This window comes from Mirounga leonina, unplaced genomic scaffold (assembly GCF_011800145.1).
Source record: "Mirounga leonina isolate KUSES-001 unplaced genomic scaffold, KU_Mleo_1.0 Mir_129, whole genome shotgun sequence".
Lineage (NCBI taxonomy): Eukaryota > Metazoa > Chordata > Mammalia > Carnivora > Phocidae > Mirounga > Mirounga leonina.
Window position 1 is genome coordinate 38,178,576 of NW_023270323.1, and position 14,562 is coordinate 38,193,137.

The window sequence follows — 14,562 nt, forward strand, 5'->3', positions numbered from 1 at the left end:
CCTTCCTTCCTTCCTTCCTTCCTTCCTTCCTTCCTTCCTTCCTTCCTACCTTCCTTCCTTCCTTCTCGTTCTCTGAGTTTGTGCAAGATGGGCATTATCTGTTCTTTGAATGTTTCTAGAATGCTCAAGTAAAATGTTTGAGGACTGATTTTGACTTTGTGGAGAGATTTAAAATTATTTATTTCTTTAATAAATGTAGGATTATTTAGGTTATCTATATCTTCTGGAGTTGCTTTTGTTTTTGTTTTTTTTCCTTTAGATTTGTTCATGTTATCTATGTTTTTAAATTTAGTTGTTATTAATACTCACTGTTATCCTGTCAATCTATTCTGCATCAGTAATAATGTTCACTTAATTTTTTCAAACATTGCTAATTCATTCCTTTTCTTTTTTTATCTTCTCAGTTTAGTCAGAGTTTTGTTGATTTATTACTGTTTGGAAGTAGCCAACTTTTGCTTTGATAATATTCTGGGGTTTTTTATTTCATTAATTTAAGCTTGTATATTTACTACTTCTTGCTTTCTACTTTACATACTTTCTGTTGTTCTATTACTACATTCCTAGGTTACATACTTGTTAACTTTTCAGTCTGTTGTTTTTTTTTTTTTAAGAAAAACATATAAGTTTCCAAATCTCCCTCTAAGTATTGCTGTGCCTATATCATACATGTTTCATTATCTTTTCATTTTAGGTATTTAAAATTTTTCCTTATAATTTCTTCTTTGACTAAAGTTATTAGAAGCATGTTTTTAAAATTTCAAAAACAAAAGAGATTTGGTTATATTTTTGTTATTAGTTTCTGACCTAATTATATATTAGTCAGATAACTTGTTTTGTATAAATTCTGATTCTTTGAAATTTGTTGAGACTTATTTTATGGTCTTACACATAGCCAATTTTCATATGTATTCTGTGTATGTTTGAGAATAATGTCAATTACCAAAATTTAGATGTATTGTTCTATACGTGTCCATTAGATCAAGCCTGTCAATTATATTGCTCAAGTTCATATTTTTACTGGTTCTTTTGTCTATCTGGTCTCCCACTTACTAAAAAAGATATATTAAAATTTCTCACTATGGTGATAGGTGTATTAATTTTATAGTTTCTACACCTTGCTATCAAGTTTAATTTTTAAAAAATTATGTAGTAACTCTGTGTCTTTAATAATGGTTTGTGCCTTAAAATTGATTTTATCTAAGTCAACTTAGCTTTTATTTGATATTTGCATGATAATATTCTTTCATCCTTTTACTTTGAACATTTTTGTTCCCTTTTAGTTGGGTCTCTTGTAAATAACATATAGGTGGATTTTTAATTTAATTTAATTTAATTTTATTATGTTATGTTAGTCACCATACATCATTAGTTTTTTGATGTAGTGATCCATGATTCATTGTTTTCATATAACACCTAGTGCTCCATGCAGTATGTGCCTTCCTGAGAACACATCACCGGGCTAACCCATCCCCCCACCCCCTCCTCTCTAAAACCCTCAGTTTCTTTCTCAGATTCCATAGTCTGTCATGGTTCATCTCCCCCTCTGATTCCCACCCCCCTTCATTTTTCCCTTCTCCTAATGTCCTCCATGCTATTCCTTATGTTCCACAAATAAGTGAAACCACATGATAATTGACTTTCTCTGCTTGACTTATTTCACTTAGCATAATCTCCTCCAGTCCCATCCATGTTGATGTAAAAGTTGGGTATTCATCCTTTCTGATGGCTGAGTAATATTCCATTGTATATATGGACCACATCTTCTTTATCCATTCATCTGTTGAAGGGCATCTCGGCTCTTTCCACAGTTTGGCTATTGTGGACATTGCCGCTATGAACATTGGGGTGCATATGGCCCTTCTTTTCACTACATCTGTGTCTTTGGGGTAAATACCCAGGAGTGCAATTGCTGGGTCATAGGGTAGCTCTATTTTTAATTTTTTGAGGAACGTCCACAATGTTTTCCAAAGTGGCTGTACCAACTTGCATTCCCACCAACAGTGTAAGAGGGTTCCCCTTTCTCCACAACCTCTCCAACATTTGTTGTTTCTTGTCTTGTCAATTTTTGCCATTCTAACTGGTGTAAGGTGGTATCTCAATGTGGTTTTGATTTGAAGTTCCCTGATGGCTAATGATAATGAACATTTTTTCATGTGTCTGTTAGCCATTTGTGTCTTCTTTGGAGAAGTGTCTTTTCATGTCTTCTGCCCACTTTTTGACTTGATTATTTGTTTTTTGGGTGTTGAGTTTGAGAAGCTCTTTATAGATCTTGGAAATCAGCCCTTTGTCTGTAGTGTCATTTGCAAATATCTTCTCCCATTCTGTGGGTTGCCTCTTTGTTTTGTTGACTGTTTCCTTTGCTGTGCAGAAGCTTTTTATCTTGATGAAGTCCCAAAAGTTCATTTCTGCTTTTGTTTCACTAGCCTTTGGAGATGTATCTTGAAAGAAGTTGCTGTGAGCCACATCAAAGAGGTTACTGCCTATGTTCTCCTCTAGGATTTTAATGGATTCCTGTCTCACATTGAGGTCTTTCATTCATTTTGAGTTTATCTTTGTGTATGGTATTAGAGAATGGTCAAGTTTCTTTCTTCTGTGTATAGCTGTCCAATTTTCTGAGCACCATTTATTGAAGAGATTGTCTTTTTTCCATTGCATATTTTTTCCTGCTTTGTCAAAGATTATTTGACCATAGAGTTGAGGGTCCATATCTGGGCTCTCTATTCTGTTCCTATTGGTCTATATGTCTATTTTTGTGCCAGTACCATGCTGTCTTGGTGATCACTGCTTTGTAATATAGCTTGAAATCAGGCAACATGATGCCTCCAGCTTTGTTTTTCTTTTTTAACATTTCCTTGGTGATTCGGAGTCTTTTCTGATTCCATACAAATTTTAGAATTGTTTGTTCTAGCACTTTGAAAAAAGTCATTGGAATTTTGATTGGGATGGCATTGAAGGTATAGATTGCTCTGGGTAGCATAGACATTTAAACAATGTTTATTCTTCCGATCCATGAGCATGGAATATTTTTCCATGTTTTTGTATCTTCTTCAATTTCTTTCTTTCTTCCTTCCTTTCTTTCTTCCTTTCTTTCTTCCTTCCTTTCTTTCTTTCCTTCTTTCTTTCTTTCTTTTTCTTTCTTTCTTTCTTTCTTTCTTTCTTTCTTTCTTTCTTTCTTTCTTTCTTTCTTTCTTTCTTTCTTTCTTTCTTTCTTTCTTTCTTTCCTTCCTTCCTTCCTTCCTTCCTTCCTTCCTTCCTTCCTTCCTTCCTTCCTCCCTTCTTCTTTTTTTTCTTCTTCAATTTCTTTCATGAATGTTCTGTAGTTCCTAGAGTATAGATCCTTTACCTCTTTGGTTAGGTTTATTCCAAGGTATCTTATGGTTTTTTGTGCTATTGTAAATGGAATCATTTCTCTGATTTCTTTTTCTACAGTTGCATTGTTAGTGTATAAGAAAGCAACTGATTTCTGTGCATTGATTTTGTATCCCGCCACATTACTGAATTGTTGTATGAGTTATAGTAATTTGGAGGTGGAGTCTTTTGGATTTTCCACATAAAGTATCATGTCATCTGTGAAGAGAGAGAGTTTGACTTCTTCTTTGCCAATTTGAATACCTTTTATTTCTTTTTGTTGTCTGATTGCTGTTGCTAGGACTTCTATTACTATGTTGAACAATAGTGGTGAGATTGGGCATCCTTGTCATGTTCCTGATCTTAAGGGAAAGGCTCTCAGCTTTTCTTCATTGAGGATAATATTCATTGTGGGTTTTTCATAGATGGATTTTATGAACTTGAGGAATGTTCCCTCTATCCCTATACTCTGAAGAATTTTAATCAGGAAAGGATGCTGTATTTTGTCAAATGCTTTTTCTGTATCAATTGAGAGGACCATATGGTTCTTCTTTCTCCTCTTATCAATGTGTTCTATCACACTGATTGATTTGCGAATGTTGAACCACCCTTGCATCCCGGGGATAAATCACACTTGTTCGTGGTGGATGATCCTTTTAATGTATTGTTGGATCCTATTAGCTAGGATTTTGTTGAGGATTTTGGAATCCATATTCATCAGGGATATCGGTCTGAAATTCTCCTTTTTGATGGGGTCTTTGTCTGGTTTGGGGGATTAAGGTAATGCTGGCCTCATAGAATGAGTTTGGAAGCTTTCCTTCTGTTTCTATTTTTTGAAACAGCTTCAGGATGACAGGTATTATTTCTTCTTTGAATGTTTGGTAAAATTCCCCAGGGAATCCATCAGGCCCTGGACTCTTGTTTTTTGGGAGGTTTTTGATCACTGCCTTAATCTTGTTACTGGTTATTGGCCTCTTCAGGGTGTCAATTTCTTCCTGTTTCAGTCTTGGCAGCTTATAGGTTTCCAGGAAAGCATTCATTTCTTCCAGGTTGCTCAATTTATTGGCATATAGTTGTTGATAATAATTTCTAAATATTGTTTCTATTTCCTTGGTGTTAGTCGTGATCTTTCCCCTTTCATTCATAGTTTTATTAATTTGGGTCCTTTCTCTTTTCTTTTGGATAAGTCTGGCCAGTGGTTTATTGATCTTATTAATTCTTTCAAAGAACCAGCTTCTAGTTTTGTTGATCTGATCTACTGTGTTTCTGGTTTCTAATTCATTGATCTCTGCTCTAATCTTAATTACTTCTAATGCGTGGCTTATCCATCATTTGTTGCTTTTTCTCTAGTTTTTCAGCTGTAAAGTTAGTTGGTGAATTCTGGATTTTTCTATTTTTTTGAGTGAGACTTGGATGGCTATGTATTTCCCCCTTAGGACAGCCTTTGCAGTATCCCATAAGTTTTGGACTGATGTGTTTTCATTCTCATTGGTTCTCATGAATTGTTTAAGTTCATCTTTGATTTCTTGGTTGACCCAAGCATTATTGAGCAGAGTGGTCTTTAGCTTCCAAGTGTTTGAATTTCTTCCAAAATTTTCTTGTGATTGAGTTCCAGTTTTAAAGCATATGGTCTGAGAAGATGCAGGGAATAATCTTAATCTTTTGGTATCAGTTGAGACCTGATTTGTGACCCAGTATGTGGTCTATTCTGGAGAAAGTTCCATGTGCGCTTGAGAAGAATGAGTATTCTGCTGTTTTCGGGTGGAATGTTCTGTATATATCTATGAGATCCATCTGGTCCAGTGTGTCATTCAAAGCTCTTGTTTCTTTGTTGATTTTCTGCTTAGATGATCTGTCTATTGCTGAGAGTGGAGTATTGAGGTCTCCTACAATTAACATATTGTTATCAATATGACTTTTTATTTTGGTTAACAGTTGGTTTATGTAGATGGCTGCTCCCATGTTGGGGGCATAGATATTTACAATTGTTAGATCTTGTTGGATAGACCCTTTAAGAATGATATAGTGTCCTTCTGTGTCTCTAACTACAGTCTTTAGCTTAAAATCTAATTTGTCTGATATAAGAATTGCTACCCCAGCTTTCTTCTGAGGTCCGTTGGCATGGAAGATGGATCTCCATCCGTTTACTTTCAGTCTGGATGTATCTTTAGGTTCAAAATTAGTCTCTTGTAGACAGCATATGGATGGTCCTGTCTTTTTATCCAATTTCAAGCCCTGTGCCATTTTATGGGAGCATTTAGGCTGTTCACATTGAGAGTGATTATTGAAAGATATGAATTTATTGTCACCATGTTGCCTGTGAAGACCTTGTTTCTATAGATTGTCTCTGTAAATTTCTGTTGTATATCACTCTTGGGGTCTTTCCCCTTTTATAGAACCCCCCTTAATATTTCCTGCAGGGCTGGCTTAGTGGTCACATATTCTTTCAGTTTCTGCCAGTCTTGGAAGCTCTGCATCTCTCCATCCATTCTAAATGATGGCCTTGCCGGATAAAGTATTCTTGGCAGCATTTTCTTCTCGTTTAGTACCCTGAATATGTCTTGCCAGCCCTTTCTGGCTTGCCAGGTCTCTGTGGATAGATCTGATGTTAGTCTGATGTTCCTCCCTCTGTATGTAAGGAATCTCTTCCCCCAACTGCCCTTAAGATGGTTTCCTTGGTTCTAAGATTTGCAAGTTTTACTATTACATGCCAGGGCGTTGGCCTGTTTTCCTTGATCTTGGGAGGGGTCCTCTCTGCCTCTAGGACATGAATGTTTGTTTCATTCCCCAGATTAGGGACGTTCTCAGCTACAATTTGCTCAAATATATCTTCTAGTCCTCTCTCTCTCTCCACCCGCTCAGGGATCCCAATAATTCTGACACTGGAATGTTTCATGGTGTCATTTATTTCTCTGATTCTATTTTCATGGATTCTGAGTTGTTTTTCCCTGGCGTCCTCTTTTTCCTTCTTGTCTATTAATTGGTCTTCTAGATCACTAATTCCTTCTTCTGCCTCACTTACCCTAGCTGTTAGATTATCTAGATTTGATTGGATCTCACTGATAGCATTTTTTAAATTCTGCCAGTTCAGCTTTCATTTCTGCCCTTAGAGACTCTATGTTGCCATTAATCAATTTCTCCATTCTAGCTATTGTCTTCACAATTGCTACCCTGAATTCCATCTCTGCCATCTTGGTTATATCTGTTTCCACTTGTAAATCTGTGGCATAAGTCACAGTCTCTGAATCTTTCTTATTTTGGGGGTTCCTCCTCCTAGTCATTCTGTTGAGGGGTGGTTGAGGGAATGTACAGAGTCCAAATTACTGACCACAACCCAAGCAAGATGCACTTGTTTTATGGGGACCTTAGGGTTGCCGGCCTCTTGTTCTCCCAGCCTGTTTTCTGGGGGAGGGTCCTGCCATGCTGTTACTCAGGTAACTTTGTTTGGGCAGAGTTGCCCTGCCCCTGTGGCAGGTGATGGGCTCAGTGAAAACTGATTTTCGTGGGCTTTTGTTCTCTGGTGGCTTTCCTTGTGGCTTTCTGTGTCTCTTCTGAGAGTCAGAGCAGAAGAGATCATTTCCAACCCTGTGCCTCAGAGCAGGGATCGCAGTCTGTTCTTCAGTGAGCTCTCCAGACCACACTATCTCCATTTCTGTCTGTGCTGCTATAAACTGCAGCGTCCTCGGTTGTGCACCCCTCAGCAGCACTCCCAGTCCTTGCCTCCATGTCGGGGCACGTCTCTGCTCTTTGTGCTTCTAAATCCACCAGCCACCCCCAGTTCACATGCAGGCTCCGCTGCTCCGGTTTCAGTCCAGGGGGCTGCCCTAAAGTCTTTCCCCCACCGCTACTGGTCTGCGAGTCTGTGCCCTGTCCCCAGCGTGGGAGGCTATCACTCACTGGTGATGTAGGATCCTGATGGCTGGGCTCTCTCCCCCTTCCATTTATCTTCTGATATCTGCCCACGGAATCACGGCTCTGCACTTTGCACCTCAAAACCAACCGCCTGTGATATTCTGTTTGTAGAGATCCAGATATATATTCTTACATCTCAGGCTGATTTCATGGGTGTTCAGAGTGGTCTGGTAGATATCCAGCTCAGTTCTGGGGACCTGTTGGAATAGGGTCCCCTACTCCTCCGCCATCTTTTCCTCCCCCTTCTGGATTTGTTTCTTTATCCAGTCTGACAGTCTTTGACTTTTAACTAAAGAGTTTATGCATTTACATTTATTGTGATTACTGGTGTATTTGTATTCATTTTGCCATTTATGTTGTATTTTCTATTTATCTTTTTATATGTCTTTTTCTCTTTTTTTATTACTTTATTTTGGATTAAGTTTGGTTTTTTTTTCTTCATTTAATTTTCCCCTCAACTAATTGGAAATTATATCTCTATTTTTATTTTTAAATAATTCCCTAGAAATTATAGAATGCATTTTAATTTAGCAAGTCTAAAGTTAATTCATTCATTTATTCTTTTCTCGTGATATAAACAACTTAAAATGCTTTAATTTTAGGGCGCCTGGGTGGCTCAGTTGGTTAAGCAACTGCCTTCGGCTCAGGTCATGATCCTGGAGTCCCGGGATCGAGTCCTGCATCGGGCTCCCTGCTCGGCAGGGAGTCTGCTTCTCCCTCTGACCCTCCCCCCTCTCATGTGCTCTCTCTCTCTCACTCTCTCAAATAAATGAATAAATAAAATCTTTAAAAAAAATGCTTTAATTTTGATGATCCCTTCCGAACTTATGAGTATTTGCTATAATTATCTAATACTTTAGTTCTTCTAGTTATTAAACTCTCAAATTACAATGTTTTAGATTCACACACTTATTTAACATTTTCTTGGTTCATCATTTCTTCCTGCATCTCAGACTTCCCTGTGGCTCATATCTCTTTCTTGAGTACATCTAAAATAGGGTGTCTCAATTTTTATTTTCTGAATATTGCCTTAATTTTATTCTTGTTCTTGATAGTTTCTATGGTCATGTCATTCTTAATGGTTGTTTCCTTTCTGCTTAAAAAAATTCCATTATATTCAGATTTTTCATTGTGCCTGTTTGGAAATCAGATGTCAATCTAATTTGCTCCTTTGCCTTTGCCAGTAGTCTTTTTTTTCCTAGCTGCTTTTAAGATTTTCTTTCTCTTTCTTTCTTTTTTTAATTTATTTTCTTTCTTTTTTATTATTATTATTTTTATTTTATTATGTTATGTTAGTCACCATACAGTACATCATTAGTTTTTGATGTAGTGTTTCATGATTCATTGTTTGCATATAACACCCAGTGCTCCAAGCAATACATGCCTTCCTTAATACCCATCACCAGGCTAACCCATCCCCCCACACCCCTCCCCTCTGAAACCCTCAGTTTGTTTCCTGTAGTCCATAGTCTCTCATATTTCATCTTTCTTTCTCTCTCTCTTTCTTTTCTCTTTCTTTCTTTCTTTCTTTCTTTCGTTTCTTTCTTTCTGTTTCTTTCTTTCTTTTTCTTTCTTTCTCTTTCTTTCTTTCCTTCCTTCCTTCCTTCCTTCCTTCCTTCCTTCCTTCCTTCCGTGTTCTTCAGTATCATTACAATGTATCTATCTATCTGCCTTTTATTTCTTTTTATTTATTCTGCTTGGGATTCATTGGGTCTTTTAAATTTGAGGATTTCTGTCTTTTGTACATTCATAATAACTCTTTGTCAAGATCTCTTTGAATATTGCTTCTACATTTTCTCTCTTTCTTGTACTCTGATTTAAGTTAGATACCTTAATTATAGTCTCCATGTCTTCTTTCTCAAATATACTTGTTCATTTTTATTTTTTCTTTAAGATTTAATAGCTTAAAACTTGCATATCTCTGGTAGTTTTATAACTAAATATATTCAAAATATTTCGATTAAGAGCATTTTAATCACAAGCCAGCATATGTTACTACAAATCTAGTTAAAATCTTACTCAGTGGGGCGCCTGGGTGGCTCAGTTGGTTAAGCGACTGGCTTCAGCTCTGGTCATGATCTCAGGGTCCTGGGATCGAGCCCCGCATCGGGCTCCCTGCTCGGTGGGAAGCCTGCTTCTCTCTTTCCTACTCCCCCTGCTTGTGTTCCCTCTCTCGCTGTGCCTCTACCTCTCTCTGTCAAATAAATAAATAAAAATCTTTAAAAAAAAAAAATCTTACTCAGTGAAACCAATGGCAGCAATAGCTGGGCCCTTATCCTAAATATATTTGGTGCACACTTCTTGAACTATCTCAGCATCTGCAGTGTTGAGTCCAGATTTTCTTCTTTTGCTTGACCCTTGCATTGAGGTCAGCTTCAAGCTCAGGGGATGGGAATTCTTCTAATATAGCATAACATTTACCTACCAATATCATCATAATTTGGACTTGAACCATAGAGTTGCAACAACATGTTTGTTTTTAGAAGACTTTTGGCTTGTGCAACTTTATTTTCAGTGATATGTATCTACAGTCATATCTATTATTTTTGAACAATATATAACGTGTCTGCAACGATGGCTGATTCACAACTCGTATAGATTCCCCACAATCCTACATCTGTGTAGGAAATATGAAAGACTGGAAGCTAGGACAGAGGTTACCATGACAAATGAGCTTGGCCGGCTTGCTAGATAAATTTATTTCTCCTCTGAAATGGCAATCCTGGTTGTCAATCAGTGTGTTTACAACCACGAGAGATTGTATATGGATGCACCTAACCAACAGTTTCAACAGCTCTTGCAAGGTGTGCCAAAGCCACCTTGTCATTTTTCATTCAATTCTTACTTCCTGTGAATTTTCAATGAGGCAAAGTTGGTATTTCTCCTTTGTGTGTGGACAAAAAGTCACAAAAATGAAACCTTGCTAACTCAAGCTATTAATCATAGGAAACTCCTCCAGTTACAGTAGGGACTCTTGTTGGCCCTATACTATGTGGTTACATAGTTCACTAAGTCTTTATGATTTTTAGGTTTGATATTTTCCATTAGTCCCCAAACTGTCCATCCAAGTTCAGTATTCTGATAAGTTGTGGCATGTAGATAATAAAAAACAACTTCCTGGCATTGACTCTGTTTCTCCCAATGTACTGTTTTTTATTATATCATCAAGAATTTCTAAAGCTGTTGACAAATCTTTAAAGAGTTCTTTGGCAAATATATGGTCTACTTTCTGGAGGTATAGGCATTGAAATGAGCACCTATGTTTCATTTTTAAGTTCCAGGCCTAATTTGGGTCTCTTCTTGGTACCCTTGAAATCCATATGTTCCAGAGAATAAAATGTTCCATTATTCTTCTTATTTTCACTTAAGCTTCCAAGATTAATCAATCAAAGCCCAACTGTGTAATTTGAGAGCCCAGAGTCTTCAGAGACCACTAAGTCCATTTTCAAACATGTTATTCATCCATTGGGAACATCCAGAACAACTTGTGTAGTGGCTTATATATTTCATTGGCACCTCTGATCAGGAGCCTCTCAGAAAAACCCCCATGCATGGGTAACAGCATGATTCAAATATCTACTGCTACCATCTCCTCCCCATGTCTTAACTTCCATTTAATTTTTTTTCAGTTTCTTTTTCTCTCTTCTGCACATTGAATAACTCTTCAGTTCTTCCTTCCAGTTCATTAATTCTCTCTTTCATTGTATCTAATGCTATATCCATCTACTGAGTTTTTAGTTTCATTTATTATGTGTGTGTTTTTTTTTTTTAACCTGGAAGTTCTATTTGGTTCTTTTTTCAAATCTACCTGATCATATTTCATTGTTATTGTACCTTATACCTCAAATATTCTTTTTGTAAAAATAAGTATATCAAACCTACTTTATATTTCTTTATTTATAATTCCAGTATCAGCCATTTTTGTAACTATAATCCTGTTGTTTGTTATTTCTACTTATTCTCATTCAAATGATTTGTTTCCTCTTGTGTTTTGTATTTTTATATTTCAGCGAGTTTATAATTACCTGAGGAAATATTTGGAGGCTTGGTTTAAGGATGCATATTTACCTAGGAAGGCATTACTAATCTTGAGTCACTTTAAATTAAATTCTAAGGTTAGGTATTTGGGGATCACATACCTAGTGTGAATTCTAAATTCTGGCTTTAAACCCTCATGAGAACCACTTGTGAATAAGAATTTTAGACTCTACTCAGAGTCAAGTAAAGAGATAAAAAATTTCTTTACTATTTTCTTTTGTGGGCTAGATTTTCTTCTTTTGGTTTACCCTCTCATTAAAGATGTCAACTATTAGGTCCTGGCCTATTTAGGGATTTTTTTCTGTGTTCATCCTGTTCAGGTCCCAGGCATTGCATCTTTATCCCTCTTTGATTTCCATTAAAATGAAGACTCTAGGCCACCAGGAATAAGTAAATGGACGGAGGGTCCCATTGCTTCAGGGTGGTTACCTCTGAAAATTTGTGTTTTCTCATATTTTCAGACTCTGAAGATTTCTATTATTTTCCTGACAGCTCATTTAAGCATTTTAACATCTTTTATCCAGCATTTTTAGGTGTCATAAGCCAGGGAAGTTCTTCATAATATTTATCTTTAATTTGTGGGAAGTGGAAGTTTTGGTACTATTCTTAAATACTCTAATTTACAAGGTTTCTATTGTAAAATAAGCTGAATTGAGAGTTGATATAGTTCTTCTCCTGCCCCAGTAAAAAAAAAATCCTCCGAACACTCAAACTCCTGAGCTTTTGGAGCCACATTATCATTTTACCTCGTTATCGATGGCTGCTACCGTCCTAGCGCAATCTTGGACACCTTCTGTCAGCAGAAGGCAGATTAAATATAAAGAGAGTGATGAGGAACAGTGTCTGGTTCGTGGATCAGCACCCAGCATGAGTTACTTACTTTGAACTTCACAACAACCTAATGAAATGGTAACACTGCTTTCATTTTGTAAATAAGAAATCTAAGTGTCAATGGTGTTAAGTAACTCATCAGAAGGAAACAGAAGGAGCTGGAATGTTCTGAAAGATCATCCAGGCATGTCTTCCTAGAGCAAGGCTTCAAGGATCCTGTAGGTCAATCATTTATTCATTTATCCATCCATCCATCCATCCATCCATCCATCCATTTGTGAATTCATTCAATAAACCTTTCTTGAGAACTTGCCATGTGTGTGACACTGTGCTAGATACTGACAAACAAAAATGGATAAGACAGAGCTTACATTCTCATATGGGAAGACATATAAACAATTTTAATATATTGCAGTGAGTTAAATGATAGGGGTTATGAGAATATTGGGAAGGGCATCACCCTTGAGACCAGTTCATGTATAGCTTTGGGGTGGGAAAAGGGAAGGTGGTTGCTGACTGAAATGGGTAGTGAGATAAAGGATAGAGGTAGGAACATCAATAGCAAGAAAAGGTGGAGCATTCTTTTAGGACATGGCTGCTCCTTTTTGTCTAAAAGAAGGGGAAATAATAAGAGCTTAAAACTATTGCCTTTAAAAAGGATTTATTCCTTACAGTTACCAGCACAAAAGCTTTTCAGGTTCAGCCACTTGCTGGATGGAACAGATCAGTGATGGTTTGGTTATCCAGCTTGTGATATTTTCTGGAATTAAAACATCACACAGGGGCACCTGGGTGGCTCAGTCGGTTAAGCGACTGCCTTTGGCTCGGCTCATGATCTCAGGGTCCTGGGATTGAGCCCCGCATCGGGTTCCCTGCTCGGCGGGAGGCCTGATTCTCCCTCTCCCACTCCCCCTGCTTGTGTTCCCTCTCTCGCTGTCTCTCTCTCTGTCAAATAAATAAATAAAATCTTAAAAAAAAAAAAAAGAAAGAAACATCACACAGAAGAAAGACTTGTCTGGTACAACTGCTTTTAACTGCATTTTTTCTTGATTGCTCAAGCCCTTACATCAGAAGCTCTAATCCAATTTTCTCATACCCCATCTCCCTACTGGCCAACAAAGGTTCCATGCTGGGTCTTGCAAAATTAAGCTATAAGCTTTTCTTCCACCAAAGGTTCAAATCTGAGCACAAATGTTAGTTAATCCAGTTACCCCGGCACTCTTAAACCCCTAAAAAAGTAGATTTGTCTTGATGCCTTTTTAATGGTCTGGAATTTTCCTCCACTCAGCAATTTTCCTCACTTTCTTGGTTATACCTAATTTGGTTTATCTTTGTCTAAACCAACATGATGGACAGACCTTTTGGCAAGTGGACTGTGTTTCTTTCTAAGGCTTAAAATGTGGGTCATAGACACTGCTAGAGACTAAATATCCACTGGGAATCCTTATCCCACTCTAGCTGTTTGTTTTGAAAACAAAACTGTCATCAATGACCCTGGAAAACAGAACCTGGAGCTTTAAGGATGTTGTAGAAGTTACATGATATTACAGCTAAACTGAGTATGCCCAGTGGTGTTAATTGGGGTCAACTTCCAACATGTTTTTGAGGTCTGTGATTGCTACCACTACAGCCTAAGTTTCTTAAAGGCTGCATATTTATCAGTAGTCCAACCCAATCCCTGGTCTTTTAGATAAGTCATTTACCATCATAGTTGAACTTAGAATTTGAGATTGGGGTCTTTCCTAACTCAACTTCTGCTGAATGATTTCTACTCAGTCCTTTATATCTGTAATTGTTGGCAGTACAGTTTGGACAGGACAGAAAGACTTGTCTCAAATTCTGACTATAACACTTTTTAAGTGTATTACCTTGGGAAAATGACTCAACCTTCATTAGCTTCTTCATGTGCAAAATTGGACAATAATGTTCATTTCAAAGGTTTCTTTGAGGACTAAGTGCAATGTATGTAAAGCATATAACATAGGGCATGGCTTAGAGTGAGTGCTCAATAAATAAAGTAAGTAGTGTCATTCTGATTTCCTTATTCACAAGGGCATCATGTCTTCAGTTCTACCAAGAATGAGTTGCTGACTGATTGCCAAGAAAAGAGAGACTATAGATTTAGGTTTAAGATTGTATGGAGAGCAATAATGAGAAGTCAGATTGGAGACTGGTAGACTGATTTCCTACACTCACCTCTGCCCAGTCTTTGGCAAATACTTTACATTATTGCAGGAAATGTTAAACAAAATGGGAGAATGGTCAGAAGGTGAGAGAGGTTGAAATTATGCCATTGTTTTGCAGTCGTGGTCCTGTCTGTTGCCATAGCCGGAGTCCATCATCCCCATTGTGTGCAGGTCTCTGTTGCCTGCAGTGCCTCTTTGCTTCTCACTCCAGGATTCTTGAGATCACTTTGTCTTGTGTGCCAGAAGT

At 37.3% G+C, this 14,562-nt stretch overlaps 1 pseudogene; it reads right to left on the reverse strand.

Annotated features, from left to right (window-relative positions):
* Positions 1-9,495: 9,495 nt before the first annotated feature.
* On the reverse strand, positions 9,496-14,034 carry LOC118010881 (annotated as a pseudogene).
* Positions 14,035-14,562: the final 528 nt, after the last annotated feature.